At 34.5% G+C, this 15,473-nt stretch overlaps 1 long non-coding RNA gene across 1 annotated transcript; it reads left to right on the forward strand.

Moving 5' to 3' along the window:
- Positions 1–2,937: 2,937 nt before the first annotated feature.
- On the forward strand, positions 2,938–14,602 carry LOC111720081. The gene is made up of 3 exons (XR_002769941.2): positions 2,938–3,137; positions 5,385–5,523; positions 14,245–14,602. It is a non-coding gene; the product is annotated as an uncharacterized LOC111720081 (long non-coding RNA).
- The last annotated feature ends 871 nt before the right edge of the window (positions 14,603–15,473 follow it).

Below are 15,473 nucleotides of genomic sequence, written 5' to 3' on the forward strand. Positions count from 1 at the left end.
TTAGCCATGTGACTTTGGACAAAGTCAATCTCTCAGTCTTGGACAACTCTCTAGGATGCTAAGTTTTAGAAAAGGTAGAAACCTGTGATGGTAAAGGGAGTTTCCTCATTTGGAAGTACCTTTACTAATGAAATCACAATTTCAGTTCCTGTTGAACAGATTTTTACAGTAAGAATATTGTGGTAGATAGAAAGCTCCTATCCATGTTGTCTATTCAAAACAAAACAAAGTCATGATATAGTAAAGAGTTAGTTACAGACTATTTAGAGAGCTGTGTGTAGAGTCAAGAAGACCTGGATTCAAATCTTTTGTCTGGTACATTATAACTACAAGTTCTTGGGAACATCACTTAACTTCCTGGTTCCTCACATGATTGTTAAGTGAGGTACAATGTTCAATTTGCCAAGGAAATCACAAATATGTCTCTGAGTATGTCAGCTTCTAATTTGCCTCTTTAAAACTTCCTAAACATGGGCATTTTCCTAGACTCTACCCTCTGTCTTCTCATTTCTCTCTTCACTCTCTTGATTGACAAATTTACCCACTTCTGTGACTTCACCCATTGTATTTCTACAATATTGACTTCCAAGTTAGTTTTTCCTAGCTTCAGTCTTAAATTTACCACTGCTTATTATAAATTTATCTCGTCATTATCTTAAATTTGACATTTCCAGAATCAATTTGGGGGAGAATTGGGGAAATAATTTATGTGCCAGACACTGTGCTAAGAACTTTACAAATATTAGCTCATTTGATCATCATAAAGATCCAGTAAGATAGGGACTCCATTTTTATAACATAAAAAACTGAGTTAAATAAAGATTATGTGAAATAAAGACTATGCAACTTGACCAAGGTTAGATAGCCAGGAAATGTCTAAGGCTAGATTTAAGTGGTAGATCCAAAGAATAGTCAATAATGGTAAGATGCCAAATTGAAAGGAAGTCTCTTGTATATTTTCCAAGGATCTGCACTTGGCCCTGTAATACCGAACATATTTATCAATGGTAAATATCAGGATAAAAGGGGAGATGACATGGTGATTACTGGTAGTATGCTATACCCCATAATCTCCCCTTCTTAATCACTTTAGATCCCATAACAGTATATGATCTCCGTCAGTAGGCTCAATACATATTTATGACTTATATTTGATTCTCCTCATTTTCTGTGGACATATATGTTCAATTAGCAGAAATCTTGTTGATTCAGTCTTATTGACATTATGTCCCTTTCCTTCTCATTTCATCACTGTAGTCTCAATTTTTACCAGATATTACAAGTGTTCCATTATTTTTTTTTTTTGGTGTTTATATATACTGACCACTCTCCCTCTCTTCTCTTCTGTTTCATTCCAAACAGCTCTGCTAAATTAAAGTAAATTAAAAATGAGTATTATGTCTCTTTTGTGCTAAAATGACATAAATTACTCATCATCATGTTATCTCCAGACTAAAGTTCATGTTTCATAGTTTGGCAGATTATGTACCTGATCAGCTTCTTTCTGATCCTCTCAATTTAGTTTATGCATAAAAATATGTATATTATATACCTATATCCATATTCATGTCTTTATCTCTCTCCATATCCATAACCATGTGTATATCTGTATCTATATCAGTTATGTCTATAACTATATATATGCCCATGTCAATAACTATATCATATCCATATCTATTTATAAATCTGCACATATACATGTTTATACATGCATAGATGCACATAAGTATATCAATATTTATATATAAATGTATATATGAATACAGCACATGTATATTGCACTTAAACATCAAAAAAATCTTAGTCTTTTGATAAGTAAAGCAGAATTCAAAAAGATGATTCTATATGAATATCTTAATCTTCAAATCATTCTGCTTCTCCCCTTTTAAAGATCAAGTCTGAGTATGACTCAGCAATAATTTTTCCTTTATTAACAATAAAAAGTATTTTATCATTGATTAAAATGATTAAGTGATACTTCACATAAGACAAGATCATATTTAAAGATTCCTTATTAATGCTGGTAAAAAGTGTTCCTCCTGATCAACTTTGTCAATAAGGATTTAACCTTCATTAAAAAAAAAAAAGCTATCTTTGTCAAGAGAATTCACATGTCCTCAAGGTGTCAGAAGAGGAAGGGGAGATGGTTTTCCTCTTGGGCATCAAAATTAAAACTAACAGAATTTTTACTTTTCCATGATTTTTTTTTTTATTGTTGAAGTTAAAACTGATGATAATAACTTCCATTTATATAGTGTTTTAAAAGTTGCAAAGTATGTGCCATATATAATCTCATTTAATTTGAAATGTTTAACAAAGAAATCAAAATATTTTACAAATGATTTTTAAGTATTCCTAAAAATAAATATATAATAAATAATAAAATGTAAGCCTCACATGATTAGCAAAAGAGCAAAACAATTAAGTGCATTACTCAATATACTTTGTGAATCCTGTCATATGGGGAATTGGGAGAAGAGAAAGAATAAAGGGACAATCTGACCTTTTTAAGCCTCATCTTTGTGAATTATTTCATGATTTAACAATTTTTCCCCATTTTCTTTCTTTTCATTCCTTCCACTGAACTAAGATTATTTTTAAAATCTCTTTGGTATGAGTTTCAATATATCTTTTTTTTTTTTCTTTATGGGCAAAATGAACTAAAAATGTTTTTCTTGACTTTGGCAACAAAAAGAAAAGAGACCTTAATTTTTATTTTCATTCTTTTGTTTCTACTTGGAAGAATGAACTTTGGACTAGCAAGAACAGAAGCAAAATAGTTAATAGTAAACAGCTGAGTAGAAAGATAGCACAGGAACATCTAGCTGCTGTTGACAAAATCAACCAAATTGCTGTTGCTAAATAATCTGGTCCAAAGGAGCGAAATCCCAAAGGGCAGAAAGCTCTGGTACATGTGATTTCTGATAAGTAGTGGAAGATAAGAGACCTAATGTGACATTGAAGAAGGCACATATTACCATTTTTAAAAGAATAGATCTTGCTTGCAGTCTTAGAGGCCAGGGAGTAAGACTTTGTATCATGGTAAAAATCTAGACTATATTAGCACAGGGATGGTTTTTTAACTTCTGAGAAAGGAAATATTGATCCCAGAGAACTAACCTGATTTCAACAACAAGGTATGCCCTATTAATCAATCTCTCTCTCTTTTTCTTTTCTACCTTATTTCCTTTTAAGTATTTATTTAGACTTTAACAATGATTGATTATGGAGAGGTACGGACTCAGTTGGAAGTATGAGAAGATGGATTTGGACCTGGTTGAGTGGTAGATCCAAAGAATAGTCAATAATGGTAAGATGTCAGATTGAAAAGAAGTCTCTTGTATAGTTTCCAAAGATCTGTGCTCGGCCCTGTACTACTGAACATATTTATCGATGACTTGGTTAAAAGGGAAGATGCTATGGCTATTACTGGCGGTCTTCAGGCAGAGAGTTAATGACCTCTTGTCTTCATATCAGGAATACTGATTCAAGTATAAATTAAATTAGATAGTAATTTAAGTTTCCTTCCAATTGAACTCTTCAAATTCTAAGAATATGGGAATATGGAGCTATTTGATGCTCCCCTTTAAAATTATTTTATTGCTTTTATTATAAATATTATTATAATTTGTTATAATTATATAGAACCTATTATGTGCCAAGTACTACGCTAGGAATATTTTTATATATTGCTTCAGTTGGTCCTCACAACAAGCCTAGGAATATGATGCTATTAATAATAATAGCATTTTACAACCGAAGGAACTGAAGAAAACAGAGATTAAATGACTTGCCTAAAGTTGAATAGTCTGAGACTGAATTTTAACTCAGATCTTCCTGACTCTAAGATGAGTAATCTATCTACAACACCATCAAACTATTTTAAAAAAATAATTGAAGCAAAATGCATTATGGACAAAGATAGCTCTGTTTGTAAACCGCAAATCTGCTTAATGATGACAGTGATTGCGATTGTGGTGATGCTGGTTACAGAAAACATTTATTAAGTGCTTTAAGTTTGTTAAAATTCAATTAAGTCTAAGAAAACATAAACCACATCTACCTTTCAAATTAGTATTAAGGATCCAAATAACTACATCTCAAAGAAAAGCAGATTTCAAGTCTAGGACATTAGCAGAGTTATTTAGTATTTCTATCTTTAAGTTTCTTTGAAGTATCCCTGTAATACAAAGTCAATTTTATGATGTAAGTGAAATGGGTTCAGTAGTTAGTCTCTAGTGAATGATCTTAAGGGGAAAATAATAACAACAATAACAACAACAGCAACAAGAACAACAGTAACCAGATAAAGCCTTGATATGATTGGTACCTAGGCCACAGAACCTTTCCTTTATTTCTTGCTTTTGCTTCACTTGGGGAAATCAATGTTCCTTTTTAGCTGGAAAGAAGATGGCTCAGGAAGTCAAATGAAATAACTTACTAGACAAGGTAAGCATGGCTGAGTAGCTTCTAGTTTCCAGATTGAAATAATGATGCAGTTAAAACTCATGAATGAGTTCACACCAGCTCTCTAATGCAAGCACACACTTCCATGTCACTGACTGCCACCCTACAATAACAGAAAACATATGTATAATAGACTGGAGCATTACACGGGGCATTACAATTAGAAATGTGCTGAAGTGTTGGATTGGATGTTTATTTATGGTCCATGAAAGTAAGATTCTATGGGCTCTCAGGAACAACTAAGTAATTCAAGGGAGTGAAATGAATATTTTGAAACCAGCAATCATGTTTTTAATGATTTCATTATCACTGAAGAACCCTTTTTCAGAAAAGGCAAAGAATTGGAAAATAACAACAAATATGGTATTAATAAGTGTTAAAAAGAGACCTATTACAGTTGGTTGGGAATCTTTATTGTAGGTAGGGTCAGTAATGACAGGGCATTTTGAATGGGACATTAAGTTTTTCCAGGTCAACCTCATTTACAGAATTGGGTAAAAATTCTCATAATTGCTCCCAAATCAAGTCTCTGTAGGTTGCCTGACAGTAAATATATTTTACACAGTTGGATTTTTTAAAAGAGAAAAGCAGAAAAAAATTGAATTTTGCCATGTCATCAAAGAAATGATAAAGCCTTGAGGAGAAAAGATTCACAAAATGTTTCTGACATTAGGCAAGCTGCCCTACAAAAACCTCCATGCATGAGTGCAAATAATTGCAGTTGGTGAATTTGTACTTAATCTTCAGATTACAGGTAATTATATACACATTTAAATTAGTTTATTTTGCATGTTCAATTTCATATTCATGAAGATAATTTAATCCTTTGTATCTGATGAGTGGAAAAAAAGTTAAAGTGGAATGTTAGAGCTGGGAGGGACCTCAAAGATCATCTAATCCACCCCTTTGTTTTACAGATGAGAGAACTGAAGTTCCAAGGGAGAAAGCAACTTGCCAATGTCACCCAGCTGCAAAACAACAGTCACACAGATCTCTCGATGCCAAAATCATGTGCTATACTGCCACCATTAATTATACAACCTCAAGGAAAATAATGTAGGTATCATGTTTTTCAATAGCAATAATAATAGCTAGCATTTATAGAGCACCTGCTGTTTACCAGAAACTATGCATTTATTAACTCATTGATCCTCACAACAGCCCTGGGAGCCAGATGATATTATCACCTCTATTTTAAAGTTGAAGAAACTGAGGCAGACAGAACTTAAGTGACATGCCTAGGGTCACACAGTTAGTAAATGTCCAAAACTGAATTTGAATTCAGGTCTATCTCTTGATTATAGGTCAAAAATTCTATTCATTATGTCATCTAGTTATCCCAAGAATTTCAAAGCCCAAATATAATTTTTTAAAAGACTCCATGAAGTTTGGCTTCAGTGTCAGAAAAATCTTGGCTGTATCCTAATTGAAAATGTTTTCATTTTGGTTTGGGGTAATCTGAGATTCATAAAAAAATAACTGCTTATGACTATTTAATGTCATGAAGCCATCACTCAAAAAGGATTTGTGAAGTTCTTACTATGTATCAGAAGCTATGCCAGACATTGGGAATACAAATTAAAAGAATGACATATTTTAGTTTACAGTTAGAATAAAAGATATTTCTATCTCATTTATTTTATTTCAAAATATTTTATTAGTGCTACTTTGTCATTACTCTTGTTTCCCCAAAAATAGGCCTATTTATCATTCCAAGAGATGGATTTTTATAATTCAGCTCATATATATATGTATGTATATATGAATGTATACAACATACATATATATATCAGAAAACAGAGCCTATATATGTGTTTGTGTATTATATGTTTATATATAAACTTATAAACATATACTCACATCATTTAAATACATGCTATAGTATTCTAACGGATACTATAATGGATGAGCTCATAAAATACATGACTTTTGTTGGGACTCAAATATTTTGAACAGTTTCCATTTTACCCATTTTTAAAAAATATATATCACTAATACCATATTTTTACTTGGAGACTTGAATGTTTTCTGTCTTGTCAGTAGTGGCTTCTGGCTGAGTTTCAGAGTGGGTTTGGGTTTCCTCCAAAGTATTTTAAAGATATACAGGATTTCTGGTCATACCCTCGATTAAACATGCATCATTTGTACTGATTTTCCACATGATTATCTCAAATAGCCATGGAAGGGCACAAAGCTGTCAATCAATTCACAATAAATGGAGGTCAGTTTCACAGTACTACATGCTGGAGAGGAGGACCAGGATATCTATTTATCTGTAAAGTGCCTTTCTGAAATACATAATCATCATGTTATTAGATTTTTGTTTTTAGAGACAACACTAAAGCAAAAGAGCTCTACATTCATTTGTAGATACAGCCCAAGAACTAGTAATACTTGTAGTCATTCTTCATCTTTTAAGTGGATATTATTGGATCATAATTTGATTTTGTTACTCATGAGAAAGAAACATGACTGACTTATGGAAAATGGAAACAATAATTAAAACAATGAAAAAAATTAAATTCATTTAAATCAGAACAAGTTTATAAAGGTAAAATATGTATTAGGATCAACTTCCAAAACACCACAGGATAAAATGCTTCTGAATATTTTTTTAGGAATTTAGCTATAGAGATGTGTCATGATGTTACTCAGATTATTTTCTTCTATCATCATACATAGATGATGGTGCACAGAGTGGGTGAGCTGATTGCCTACTCCATTCATACCCTTTCCTTCTCAAGCCAGGAACCAAAGGTCAGCATGTGCTACCCAGCCAGCCACGTGCTGTCCGTCCCAGGGCCTCACCATGTGAGGTTCCATCAAAACATTATTGTGTGCTGAGTTCACCCAGGCCCAGCGCCCACTTCCCCATGCTGCCCAGTCCTTTCCACAAGGTCCTGCCCTCCCGACTACACTGGCCGCAGCTCTCATCCAGCGGGCACCTGGCTCCCAGCTTCAGCCCTCAGACCAATAACTTTTAGGGTGAACTCTACTCTGGTACTCTGGAAAATAAGATGACATCCTCTGCCGCTCTCCCATCACACCCTGGACCCTCCATCACCCGAAAGAGGGCAAGATCAGGGCCCGTGGGGGCTGGGAGGGCAGGGAATACACATGAGGTCACTGAGAATCCCTGGAATGGGCAGCCCCCATCAGGGAGCCGCTGAACACCCATCATGATATCTCATATCTTACCTCTGCTCATTCCTCCGAGCAATCTGAGGGAACAGAGGAGGAGCTTAGGGCCTGCCTACGTCACAAGCATTTCAATGATGGGGGTCAGCCCAGGAAGCCCAGAGCCCTGGCTCCCAGCCTGGCCCAGAACACAGGCTCCATTGAGGCCCCGACCCAGGGAGGGCATTGGGCACACATGTCCTTGCCCACAGGTCCTGGTGTGTGGTTACCTCTCCCTACCCCCAAGAGGCAGGCTGGCCCCCCTAGGCCCCAGAGTTGCCCCAGATAGGGCAGACATAAAAAAGGTATGAGGATACCCAACAGAAGAAATGTGCTTCTGCACATACATAGATGTGATAATAATTTGTTACTAAATCTTTTGTTTGCACATTGAAACTTAGGTTTTAGGCCGACTGGACATTATCTAAAGGCATATTACAATCGTTGTTCTTTTATAGAGCCAAAACTGTGAGCAAGTTATTGAGGTGTTGATAATATCTTACAGTTCTAAGTACTTTTCACTTGATTGTGTTTCGCAATTTCCCTTAAAAAATTGATAGGGAAGGGGGAAATTAAACTATTCATTTTGTATTAACATAACTGAGAAAGTAGCTAATAGTTTTTAAAGCAAGCACTTGTATATATTCTGTAGGGAGCAAAGCCCTAAGTAAGTTGAATTATAATATACATAAGCAAAAAGCAAATTTGACTTTAATCGAAGGATAGAATGGCCCTTTGAATTTATTTTTGCAATTCCTTTAATTTATCAATGATTCTAAAACTATATTCAGTATTTACAACATAGAAGGCTCCAAGTAAATGAAAAAGGATGGAGGGATGACACACAGAAGACATAATGGAAAATGAAGCATGGGTTTTACTCTTATAGAGTTGACTACTTAATTGTGAAGGCAAGATGTCCAAAAGGAGTAGAGGGAGAAACCATCTTCTACATTTCCAGGGATGGAACCAAGATGGTAAAATGAAGCTGGGAAGCTGCTCTCTCAGTTTCCCTTAAAAACTGCATGAAACCAAGCCTCCAAACAGAGTTTGATGGAATAAAATCACTCTCTAGCTCAAGACAGATTATAAGGACTTCAAGAAAAATCAGTCTCATTGAATCTGAGAAAGCCAGTGAAAGGGTTTTAAATCACAGAAGATCAACAATTGAGACCTTTAGTCTTGGCTCAGTAGTGGAGCTGACCAACAGGACAGCCCCCATTTCCCACTCAAAAGGCAAATTCTGAGAAGAGTTGGCAAAGCTACACCCTATAAACACAAAGGACCCCTGTGCTCAAAGCCAAAACTCAGAGCTGCTCAGGAAACTTGGAACAGAAGCAGAGCTCAACAATAAAAGTCATTCCATTTATTTCATTATCATCATCATCATCATCATCATCATCACTGTACAATTCAGAATCTTTAGCTTCTTTGGTTTGGGATTCACTTATTGAAATGTCATTGACCCCTGTTAGGATTTTTTGTGACTACAGTTGCATTTTTTCCCATTTTCCTGGTCTCTTAATTTCTTACAGTAAAGAAGACTCCTTCTGTCCAAAGGCTTGCCTGCTTCAACACCAAAAAAATGTTGCTGAGGTCCAGTCACAGAGCCCAGTCTATAGATCTGATTCAGGCAATAGTTTCAGGAACTGTCATCCTATAATATTTTATGATATAACAGGCTATCAGGGTACCTGTCCTTCCAAAGCCAACTTTGCAATGAACTGCAATAACACCATCAGCATTTTTACAGTTGTTCAGTAATTGTTTTACTATGGCATCACTAGGTATACTTCCATCAGCAAAAAAAAAAGCTCATGGTGGTCAAAACCAGCCTCTGTAAATCTTCTGGCATCATATGCTTTTTTGTTGAGTCTGATAATGATGGTAATATTGCACCTTTTAAAATATGGAGTATAGGGTTCAGGTGTATGATAATGGTAACAAAAAGAGAAGGAAAGAAGATATGTGAGAAACAGGAAAAAAAACTTGACAATAGAAAGCTACTCTGGTTACAGGGAAGACCAAAGTACCAACTCAGAGGAGGATAATGTCTATAGAGGAAATCTCAAAGAATGATATGAATTGGTCTCAAACCCAATGAGGCTTTTTTGGAAATGCTCACAAAATATCTTAAAAGGTAAATATGAGAGGTAGAATTAAAAAAAAATGAGAAAAGAAATGAGAAGTATGGAAGAGAAAGTCAACAGTTTGTAAAAAGGAAGGGAAAAATTGACTAAAGAAAACAATTCCTTAAAAAACACAATAGGCCAAATGCAAAAAAAAAAAAAATAAATTGAAGAAAACACCTTGAAAAGAAGTAATCCAATGGAAAAAGAGATGCAAAAGCTAACTGAAGAAAATCAAACATTAAAAGCTAGAATGGGGTAAATGGAAGATAAAGACTCTATGACACATCAAGAATCAGTTAAACAAACTAAAAATAGTGAAAAAATAGAAAAAATTTAAAACACCTCATTGGAAAAACAGTCAATCTTCTCTAAACAATATTATGTTCTATTGGGAGATACATTATGTGATAATAAGTTAATACTGCACAAGATAATTTAGGGGGGGAATACAACAATGACTAGGAAAATCAGGAAAGGTTTTCTTTGAGGCAAGCTTTGAAAGATGCTATGGATTTCTAAGTGTTGGTAGTGAGGAGAAATTGCATTACAAATATTGGGGAATCCTCTGCTCCAAAGTGAAGTAATTGGAGGTGAAATGTTAAGGTTAGGGAACAGGGAATATGATGATATAGCAGGAAAATAGTATTTGTGAAGAGAAGAAACATAAATCTGAAAAGCTAGGATGGTGTCATATCCTGAAAGTTTTCAAATACAAATTGATAAACTGATAAACAACAGGGAGACACTACAATTTTTGAAATACTGTTTGTGCTTTAGAAAAATTATTTTATCAGCAGACTGAAGGAAGGATAGGAGAAAAAAGGATGAAAGACAGGAAGTCAGAAAATCTCTGCAAGTCTCTAGGCAAGATGAAGCAAGGACCTAGAGTGGTGGCTACAAAAATGAATAGGGCACTGCTAAGAGAGGAGGAAGAGGAAATGGGGGAGGAAGTATATGATTTAGAATATGATTGGATATTATATGGACATGAGTGAGTGAAGAGCTGCGAATTATTCTAAGCTTGCAAATGTAAGTAAGTGGAAGTGTAATGTATGCTCAAGACAAATAAGCAAGTTTGGAGGAGAGGTGATTTGGAGATGAGGAAAAAAGTACAAACAAGCTAAATACAGAATATATAAGAAATAATGAAAAGAGGAAAGGAATTAGATTTTTAAAAAAATGTTAGAAAAGCATCATGTAGAAGATGAAATTTTAGTTGGGTCATGATGGAGAACAGGCAAAACAAGGTGGAGACAAGGAGGGAGATCATTTAAAGCTTGGAGGACAGTCAACAAAATTGCTGAGAGGCAAGTAACAGAATATTTTGTTTTTGGAACAGAAAGGCTATTGTTGCTGCATTGAAGAGTATGGTAGGAATAAGGTATAAGAGGCTTGGAAAGGTGAAATGGGAGTAGATTCTTTGAACGTCAAACAGAGGTCTCTGTACTTGATCCTGGAGCCACTGGAGTTTATTATTTAATACTGGAAAAGATGGCCAAGGAGACTACGTCATCAGAGAGAACTCATTTTTCAGTGATTGCTAGGAGAGGAAAAGATTGGATTGTGGGAAATTTGTGCCTATGTAATAGGCATTCTGGAACTAATTAGAAGATTGTCTTTAGAAGGAGTTCGTTGATGTTTGGGACTATGGGGTGAGAATTTTCAGGGGCATATCAATAAGCAATTGAATGGCAGAGAATAAGGAATGAGGTTTGGATGATGACTTTTAGGGTTTCAGAATTACTGGTATGTTTAGAGTAAGGAATGAAAATGTTCATCATTGAGTGGAAGATGGCAGTCTCCTTCCAAGGGGATGCTGGATATTAGGCAGAAGATGATGCAATAGGAAATGATAGACAGAGTTAGTGCATGCTATGTAAGTCACTGCAAAATTCTTCTTACTTCTGTTTTCCAATTTTGAAATCAAATTCCTCAATCTTTTGCCATTATTGCTAATAACTTGTGATTCCACATCCTTGTAGACCCTCCTACATTATCACCTTCTTACTTTATTATATTAATACACAGTCCATTTCCTTTACTGTCTCATCAACTTTCTTCTAGGCATCTTTAGACTAGTCCTACTTTTCTTTTACTTCTTACAGTCCTCTTGTGCTCCCATTTTCCCTGTGGTTCTTATCCTTATCTTACTTTTATAAAGGGCTCAAATCCTTCTTCTACTTTTCCTTTGATTTCTTGCCTACATCTAATTTTCACTTTCCGAAATTCAAACTCTGCATACTTTAAAATTCCAAACTTCACATCTGTTTTCCAATTATTTTGCTTTCTCATCCTTTTACTTCTTTTTCGGTTTCAAATCTTTTGGACTCATTATTTCACAAAACATAGAATCTTATGTACAGGGAAGTTAAAAGCAGTTTATGATAAAATGAAATGATATACCAAAATGATTCTTTAGAGAATATTGAAAATAGCTTATAGAATCACAGATTTGCGCTTTGATGGATTTTGAGATGGTCTAGTCCAACCTCTTTAAAGTTACAAAAGAGGAAACTAAATCTCAGATCAAGAGATTTACTCAGTGTCACACAAACTGAAAATGGCAGAGCAGAAAACTGAATTCAGGTTCCATATTCCAAGTTGTGCACAAAGTTCCATCTTCATTCTAGCACATCATTTCAGCTCCTGAGCTAATTAGAAAATTGTTCTGATCAGAGCAACATTATGAGTTTGATTCATATATAACTCAGTTACATTCATTCTGTTCTTTAGCCAAAGACTGCACTATTGGCCCTGGCTAAACTTTAGCCAAAAATCTTCCAGGCAAGGGATACTAGATCTCTGTGGCAAATCAGTGATCAGGAGAGATATCAGAAGTGGCTGTATCAGTATAAATCCTTCATAGCTCCTAGACATGTGTTGGGAGAGGGGAGATTTATGCTTTCCTTCTCAATGGTAAGCAGTTCCATCTTTGGATGCTTTCTATTTGATGTCAAATCGAACTATAATCTGAATCACTATAATCTGGGAAAACATAATCCATCAGTTCTGCTATAAGAGGTTTATTTGTGAAGGTGTTCAGTGAAAATTAAAAGTAGTCTATAACCATTTACAAATTCTATTTACTGAGCATGTGCTGTATGTATATCCTGAGTATGTTCTGTGTTTATCTTTTCTCCAGAATATCAGAAAAAAAGAATAACAATGGCTTTCTTACGAATTTTGGATGGAAAATTGTTAATATTGTCAATCAAGATCACAGCTACTTTTCAATAACTGCTAAGATTTTACAATAACTTGAATGCCAGTTTGGTTGGTTGTGTTTCTGCTGTCAACATGTAACCATTTTTGAGAACTTTATAGAAACCTTCACAAGAAGATGTATAATTGGAAATGCCATTTATATACAGGGTAAATTTTAAGGAGCTCTTTCAGCTTGGAGTTTCACTCATTAGATCAAAATATTGTTTCTAAGGCTGATTTGATACTTTCCAAAAGATGGCAACAGAGTCAAGAGAATGCATAGAATTTTTAGATATTGTTATTGCTATTCATCAAAATTGGAAATCAAGATATTGCTTTGAACTTTTCCCAATATGGGTTTTCATTGGTGTGATGTACCTTTGTTGATGCACATCATAACTTCTCTATAATTTAGCAAATGGGCTTTGAGTTACTATGGTGGAAACATCCTTTATGTTCTATTTATTCTTGTCAGGAGTCTCTCTGAACTTGGCTGGGCTGGTTCATACTTGGTAGAATATAGGGTCTTTACTTGACATCTTTCCAAATTGGTAAGGCAATTGGAGTCAATTAGTATAATTAAAAAATTCAACCTAAACCTGGGATGAGACATCAGAAAATGACTTTAAGGGAGATTTAACTTTATTTAGATTTAGATGATGAGATTCTCACTGGAAAATGTTGTCTATCACTTACATGGACTGATGCTGAGTGAAGTTAGCAGAACCTGGATAACACTGTATACAACAAGAGCAATATTATGTGATAATCACCTATGATAAATTTTGCTCTTCTAAGCAATGCAGCAATTCAAGACAATTCCAATAGACTTGGGATGGAAAATGACATCTGCATCCTGAGATATAACTGCGGAGACTGAATGTAGATTAAAGCACACTAATTTTTGTTTGTTTGCTTTTGTATGTTTTTCACTATTGCTCTGATTTTTCTTTCACATGACAATATGAAAATGCGTTTAAAGTGATTGTACATATGTATAATACAAACAATATCAGATTGTTTACTGTCTTGGGGAGGGAGAAGGTAAGGGAAGGAGGGAGAAAAAATTTTGGAATTGAAAATCTTACAAAAATGAATGTTGAAAATTATCTTTACATGTATTTGGAAAAATAAATGCTATTGAGAGAAAAGTACAACCTTTCTAAAGTTCCTTTGTTCATCTGTGCCTCCTATTTGCTCTTAGGATTTTGTAAATCTTACTTTACCCATTTAGTAATCATCTGCAATGTTTGCTTTAATTAAGGTCTTGTGGTCTACTGGAAAAATTGCTGGATATGGAATAAAAAATTTTGGATCTAACCTCATCTGCTTCCTCATCTGCAAAACAAGAGAAATGGATCATATGACCAAAAATAGATTCTAGTTCTTTTGGGATCAGAAGACAATTAAAATTTCCCCATAATACTATCATGATAATAATCCAGAAAATGTAATCACTTTGACTTTGTTTGTCTTGGCAAAAGTTTGTCTAATGTTATATTAATTTATCTTGGGGGGAACCATTTATTTTATTTATATATTTTTGTCTATATCTTCATCTATAATGTCATGTTAAGTTCATTATATTATGTTACATACCACATTATATTATAATTTGTGATGTGATAGTTCATTATATTAAAATATACATACACATGTGTGTAAATCTATGTCTGTCTGTCTATCTATCTGTCTGTCTAATCTACTTTCCATCTATCAACATTCAAGTCTGTTTGTCTCATTATGTTACTCAGTGACAGATGCTACATGTCTACCACAAAAAAGATTAAGTAATGCTTTGTGAGATGTATAGGAAATAGCTAAATAATATTCAAAGCTTAGGCTTCATCAATTGCAAGCCGACTGCATGCCCACAGCCAATTATTGTACATAGTGGATATCAGCAGAGATTGTGTGCTTTTCTGTATCTGTGCACATAATTTTTGAAAACCTAATTTAGACCAAAGCTTTATTATGTAGAAGGAAGAAGGGAAAAGGAATAGGGAGATTTAGTTTCATTCAACACTGATAGCTGTGGTTTTCAATACTCATTAATCTCTAGGCAGTTGCCCTTCTCTCACACAGAAATAAAAGCTAACCACTCAGTAATGTTCAAAACATCACAATGAGCACGGCACGAGACTCTAGTTCATTAGGGTTCTAATTGGTTCCTAACATACCCTCATTATGAAACCTACTCTAACAAGTGACCTTCTACACTGTTAGCATCATCATAAATGAAACTCATTCTGACTATACTCTGCAAAAGATTGTCAAAATTTGGACTTGTCAGAGACCTTAAATATCATCTCAATCCTTCATTTTACAAATGAGGAAACTGAGGAAAAAAGGAATGACTCATAGAAAGTAATGGCAAGTAGCCTAGTGGGAAGCCAAATTCTTTCAATTCACAGCATGGGGTTCTTTCCAATAAGTTTCAATATTCAACCCTTTAGTACACAAGTAACTATGGACTTTCTACACATACATGAT

The sequence above is a fragment of the Sarcophilus harrisii genome, chromosome 3 (assembly GCF_902635505.1).
Source record: "Sarcophilus harrisii chromosome 3, mSarHar1.11, whole genome shotgun sequence".
NCBI classification, from domain to species: domain Eukaryota; kingdom Metazoa; phylum Chordata; class Mammalia; order Dasyuromorphia; family Dasyuridae; genus Sarcophilus; species Sarcophilus harrisii.